Below are 5,905 nucleotides of genomic sequence, written 5' to 3'. Positions count from 1 at the left end.
CTATGATTAAACCATGTACAGTAGACTAGGTGACCAGATAATGATAAATCTTGACTGTTTGGCTCATTTCTTAGTAATGTGTCCATTTCATTCATTCAGGTGGAAGTCAATATTTTAAAATGCATTTTAAGAAAGTGATAAATGAAAATTAAATGTTTATTACAAATTAATTTTTTTTAATTTTATTTTTTATTTTAAGAGCTTGTTTTACACTCAATGTTATGTGTACATTTAGTTTCACTCCCAGTCTTCTCTCCTGCCTGCCCACTAACCCTGCCCCTGTGCCACTCATATTTATGCAGTCTGTTTGTCCTGCATTCCCTCAGTTTTAATGTTGCCCCTCTGATGCCCTGTGGTGTATTGCTCTAAGAGAGCAATAGAGTATGTGGGTGCATCATCCTGGGTTGAGTTGTCTGCATGTACATCTTGTTAACTATTGGGCTGAGAGCCAGCCCCTGGGAGTGAGTTTTATTCAAGGCACAGAATGTATTCCAGGGCCATAGTATTGGGGATCTCATCAGACTCCATCTGACCAGTAATTCTGGTCATTATTGAGTTTTTGTTCCACATTTTTCCTCCCATTTTATCCAGGATCTCCAGATTTTATCCTTTCCTGAGTGGTTGGCTTTGGTAGCTGGGCACCATCTAGTTCTTCTGGTCTCAAAGGCCATAGTGTCCTAGGGCTGATTGTTTCCTAATGTCCTTGGTCTTTTGTACTCTCCTTAGCTTCCGATGCTAGGGTACCATTAGCTGCATCTTAGATGGTCACCTGAAATATTTTAAGACCCCAGTCACTACTTGTCAATGTAGGATGTGGAACAAGGCTTTTATGTATTTTGTTGTGCCAATTGAGCCTGGTGTCCCCCAGGACTATGGTCCTTAGATGGTAGATTTATTGGATATTTCTCTCATAGTTTCTGGGTATCTGTGAGGGATTACTCTGTGTCTGTCTTCTATTGTTTCTGTAAGGATTGCAGGTATTTTGTATCACTGGTGTCTGTGATTAGCCTACATTGAATCAAAATGAAACAGGATCTGTACTTCACACCACACACAAAAGCTAACTCTAGATAGATCAAAGACTTAAATGTGAATCCTAAAACTATAAAGTTCCTCAAGGAAAATCTAGGGGCAAATTTAGGAGTACTTAAATACGGCATAAATAGACTATCAAGCATAACCCAATATGCACAAATAGAAAATGAACTAAATGAATGGGACCTTCTAAAAATTAAATTGTTATGTGCTTCCAAAGACTTCTCCAAAAGAGTAGAAAAAGAACCTACAGATTGGGAAAAAAATATTTGGCAGCAACATATCTGACAAGGGACTTATTTCTAAAATTTATAGAAAACTCCAACAGCTCAACAACAAAAAGACAAATAATGCAATTAAAAATAGGCAGAAGATATAAATAGACACTTCACCAAAGAGGATATTAAGGCAGCCAACAAACACATGAAGAAATGTGCATGATCATTATCCATTATTGTTGTTGTTGTTGTTATGTTCCGTCGAGTGAGACCTGACTCATAGAGACCCTTCCTTGGGTTTCCGAGGCAGTATCACTACAGAAATAGATTGCCTCACCTTCCTTCCAAGGAATGGCTTGGTGGGTTTGAACTGCCAGACTTCTGGTTAGCAGTCAAGTGCCTTAGGCACTACATTACCAGAGCTCCTTTAGAGAGATGAAAATCAAAACAACAATGAGATACCATCTTGCCCCAGCACTAATAGCAGAGTTGAACAAGACAGAAAACAACAGAGGCTGACAGAGGCTGGCAAGAACTGTTGGCGGGACTGTCAAATGACACAATCACTGTGGAAAGCAGTATAGTGATTCCTTAAAAAATTGGAATTAGAAATATCATTTGATCCAGCCATTTCATTAGTAGGTATATATCCTAAAGAAGTGAGAGCCAGGACAAAAATAGGTATATGTACACCCATGTTCATCGCAGCACTATTTACAATAGCCAAAAAATTGAAACAGCCTAGGTGCCCAACAACAGAAGAATGGGTAACCAAACTATGGTACATACACATAATGGAATACTGTCTAGCCCTAAAGAATAAAGTAGAATTGGCAAAACACATAACATGAATGAATTTGGAGGACATTATGCTGTGTGAAATAAGTTGATCACAGAAGGACACATACTGTATTAGTATGTCACTGTAAAAAGTCAAGGAAGTGTTTATATACGGAAAGAAACTCCTTTGTCGGTTACCAGGGGTGGAGGGGAGAGGAGAGAATACTACTAATAGGTAGAGAAAGTATTGTTTTCGGTGAAGGGAAGGGCAGTGTACCAAATATAAGTGATCAACATGGTGGCACTGAGGAAGAGGAAGACATAGAAAGGTGCATGGGAGGTACAGACAACAAAGATGAGCCCTTTTGCATATAGAGTACTACATTGTCACTGGTGGTAAACACTGATCTATGGGTGGATAGATGAGTGGTCAGGCTGAAAAATTAGGTATGTCTATGCATGTGGGGGGAGCTCTGGTAGCATAGTGGCTAAGGCACTTGACTGCTAACTGGAAGGCTGGTGGTTCAAACCCACCAGCTACTCCTTGGAAGGAAGGTTGGGCAATCTACTTCCGTAGTGATACTGCCTCGGAAACCCAAGGAGGAGTCACTATGATTTGGGTCTGACTCGATGGCAAATAACAGCAACATGTAGGTGGGAGTATGCCTATGACCATGTATAGGGTTGGCAGATGATGTTTCTGCAAGTGTATTTGTATGTTTTGTAAGAATGGCCAGGTATATAGTGAAGCTTACAAGGGATAAGTTTGTATTCACTTCCTGGCCACAGTCAGCTACCTGGAGGGATCGAGTAGTTGGACCTGTGGGGTCAGGACCATGGTCACAGGAGTCATCAAGCTCAATTGACATACTACACAGAAACTTTGTTTTACATCCACTTTGGTGAGTAGCAACTGGGAGCTTGAAAGCAGCCATATAGATGCAACGATGGGTCTCTCCTTGTCCAGAGCAAAGAAGAATGAAGAGAACCAAAGAGGCATGGAAACAAGTGGTTCCAGAGACTAGTAGACCATGTTGCTCTCAGCCTATATGACAATGAGACCAGAAGAACTAGATGGTGCCTGGCTACCACTGTCAACCACTCAGAGAGGGATCTATGTAGGAGATCCTGGATGGAGTGGGAAAACAATGTGGAGGAAAATGTAAAATCATTAAAAAAAAAAAAAGGAAAAGAAGGACCAGGTTGCTGGTCTGATAGAGCCTGGTGAAACCCCTGAGACTATGGCCCCTAGCTGCCCTTCAGGTCTGCAATTCAGCCCATTCCTGTGGCTTCCAGCCAAATGAAAGACAGGCATATAAGCTGAACATTTACTTTAGGTAGATACACTCCTTGGAGGGATCAATCATGGGAGGATAGAAGGGAAGTGTATGTACAAGGAGACAGCTCAGGGGGCTGGACTGCATAGGAGGGAAGGACACAGGGAAGAGGTGGCTGTGGGGGAACTGGGAAGAGAGTTTTTACAATGTGGGAAATTGTAGTCGATGTCATGAGACAGAATGCATATGAACTCCTGAATGCGAGGTGCATGTGCTCTGTAAACTTTCACTCAAATCACAACTAGAAATAAATAAATAAATAAAAAGAATGCTTAAACAGAAAAGTGGCTATCAATTTGGGCAAGATAAGGTGAAAGTTGTGTTTATTTGAAAGTTAAAATTGTTAACATTTGGGATTTGTTTGAATGTGGGCAGTAGAAGTGGGGGAGAAATCAAGCAACTCCCCAGGGTGGACTTACCATTAGATCTCTGGTGGGCTCATTTGAGAGATTGCAATGAGATGACAACTAACCTGGTTTTGAGTGCTGGGTTCACCCTTATTAACTACATTCCCTAAGGTACATTACTTAATCCTATTTAATCTTTTTATCTGAACATGGAGATAATATTACCAACTAACTATATAATAAGATTGCTATGTGTAGAATACCTAGAAAGTAACTAGTATAGTTCCTACAAACACTGTATCACTCCTACATGAGACACTACAAACATTAGGTCTTGTTCATTTTCTACTGTTAATTTTCCTTAACCTATATAGAAAGAGACAGTATGGTGGATAAGATTATGAGCTTTAAATTAGACAGTGTGAGCTCAAATCCTGACTCTACCAGTCTCCAGTTGATAATGGTGAGGTATTTAATAATTTTAAACCCAACATCCTAATTTATAACATGAGCATAGAAATATATACCTTTCAATATTTTCTTACAAATTAGAGTAGATAATATATATATATATATATATATATATATATACTCACCACCCACTCCTCAGAAGGAAGATTGGGCAATTTACTGCTACAGTGATACTGCCTCAGAAACCCAAGGAGGGGTTGCTATGGGTTGGATCCGATTTGACAGCAGTGAAACTTAAGAAACTCTATGTACCAGGTCCAATACTTCTTTCTTTGATCACTCCATTATTGTAGTGCCTAAGTAGTGAATAGACATATTTAATTACCATTAGCAATAAATTTCAAGCATTAATGACTGGGACAACTCTAAAGCCCCACTTATTATGCATAATGTGATGAAAGTGTCATTCCATTAGCCTTCCCTTTTTTCTTGGCTTAAGCTTCAGAACTGAGAGCAATTAGTCTTGAACTGTGCTCCTGCCAGTGTTTGAAACATGCCATCCTGGTCTGAGCAATGTACAAAACCCACATGGCCACTGGCTCACATGACATTTGTGCTATATATACACATATGAAAAAAAATAATTCTGTTTGCTTCAAATTCTGAGTAACACTTTTAAGTTTTTGGAAAGCTTGATTAGTTAAAACAAGCCTGGCTGAAATGGAATATGGCAGTGTTGCACAGATTCTGTCAGGATATATTTTTTAAAAGATTTTTTGGAAAAAACCTGCCAAATCTGGTCCATCTGTTCACATATGAGTTCTTCAATACTAATAAGCTGGCCAATCAGGGGGTTTATTAAATTAGTCCTTATAGCTAGTGCATCAGGTAACAACAGTTAATCTTTATTTTTACCTCAAGAGTGCTGCTGTTGGCCGTCCCTCTCTAACGCCAGCGCCGCCTATAGCTTGCAGAGCTCCAGCCGAAGGAGAAGGGGGTTAAGTGAGGAGGTCGCTGTACCATGGCTAGTACAAAGCAGACTGCCCGCAAATCAACTGGTGGTAAAGCACCTAAGAAGCAACTGGCTACAAAAGGCGCTCGCAAGAGTGAGCCCTGTACTGGAGGGGTCAAGAAACCTCATCGTTACAGGTCTGGTACTGTGGCACTCTGTGAAATTAGGCGTTATCAGAAGTGCACTGAACTTCTGTTTCGCAAACTTCCCTTCCAGCGTCTGGTGCGAGAAATTGCTCAAGACTTCTAAACAGATCTGCACTTCCAGAGTGCAGCTATTGGTGCTTTGCAGGAGGCAAGTGAGGCCTATCTGGTTGGCCTTTTTGAAGACACCAACCTGTGTGCTATCCATGCCAAACATGTAACAATTATGCCAAAAGACATCCAGCTAGCATGCCGCATATATGGAGAACGTGCTTAAGAATCCACTATGATGGAAACATTTCATTCTTTAAAAAAAAAAAAAAAAAATTCTTCCTGTTATTGGTAGTTTTGAACATTAGATATATATATATATTTTCCCCCCATGTGGTCAAAGGTACCTAAGTATATGGTTGTGAATGGAAAAGTGGGGGACAGAAATCAGGTATTGGCAGTTTTTCCATTTTCATTTCTGTGTGAATTTTTAATATAAATGCAGGGACATAAAGCATTAATGCAAGTCAAAATGTTTCAGCAGACAAGTTTCAGTGTTTCAACTCTATAACAATTATAAATTAACCTGTTAAATTTTTCTGGACAATGTCAACATTTGGATTTTTTTTTT

General features: G+C 39.8%; 1 pseudogene; it reads left to right on the top strand.

Annotated features, from left to right (window-relative positions):
• The first annotated feature begins 5,149 nt into the window (after window positions 1-5,149).
• On the top strand, window positions 5,150-5,560 carry LOC103204428 (annotated as a pseudogene).
• Window positions 5,561-5,905: the final 345 nt, after the last annotated feature.

This window comes from Orycteropus afer, unplaced genomic scaffold, assembly GCF_000298275.1.
Source record: "Orycteropus afer afer isolate SDZICR_OR568_19922 unplaced genomic scaffold, OryAfe1.0 scaffold00248, whole genome shotgun sequence".
Classification (NCBI taxonomy): Eukaryota; Metazoa; Chordata; class Mammalia; order Tubulidentata; family Orycteropodidae; genus Orycteropus; species Orycteropus afer.
The sequence above is the reverse complement of the archived record's forward strand: the minus strand, read 5'-3'. Positions and strand labels throughout refer to the sequence as shown.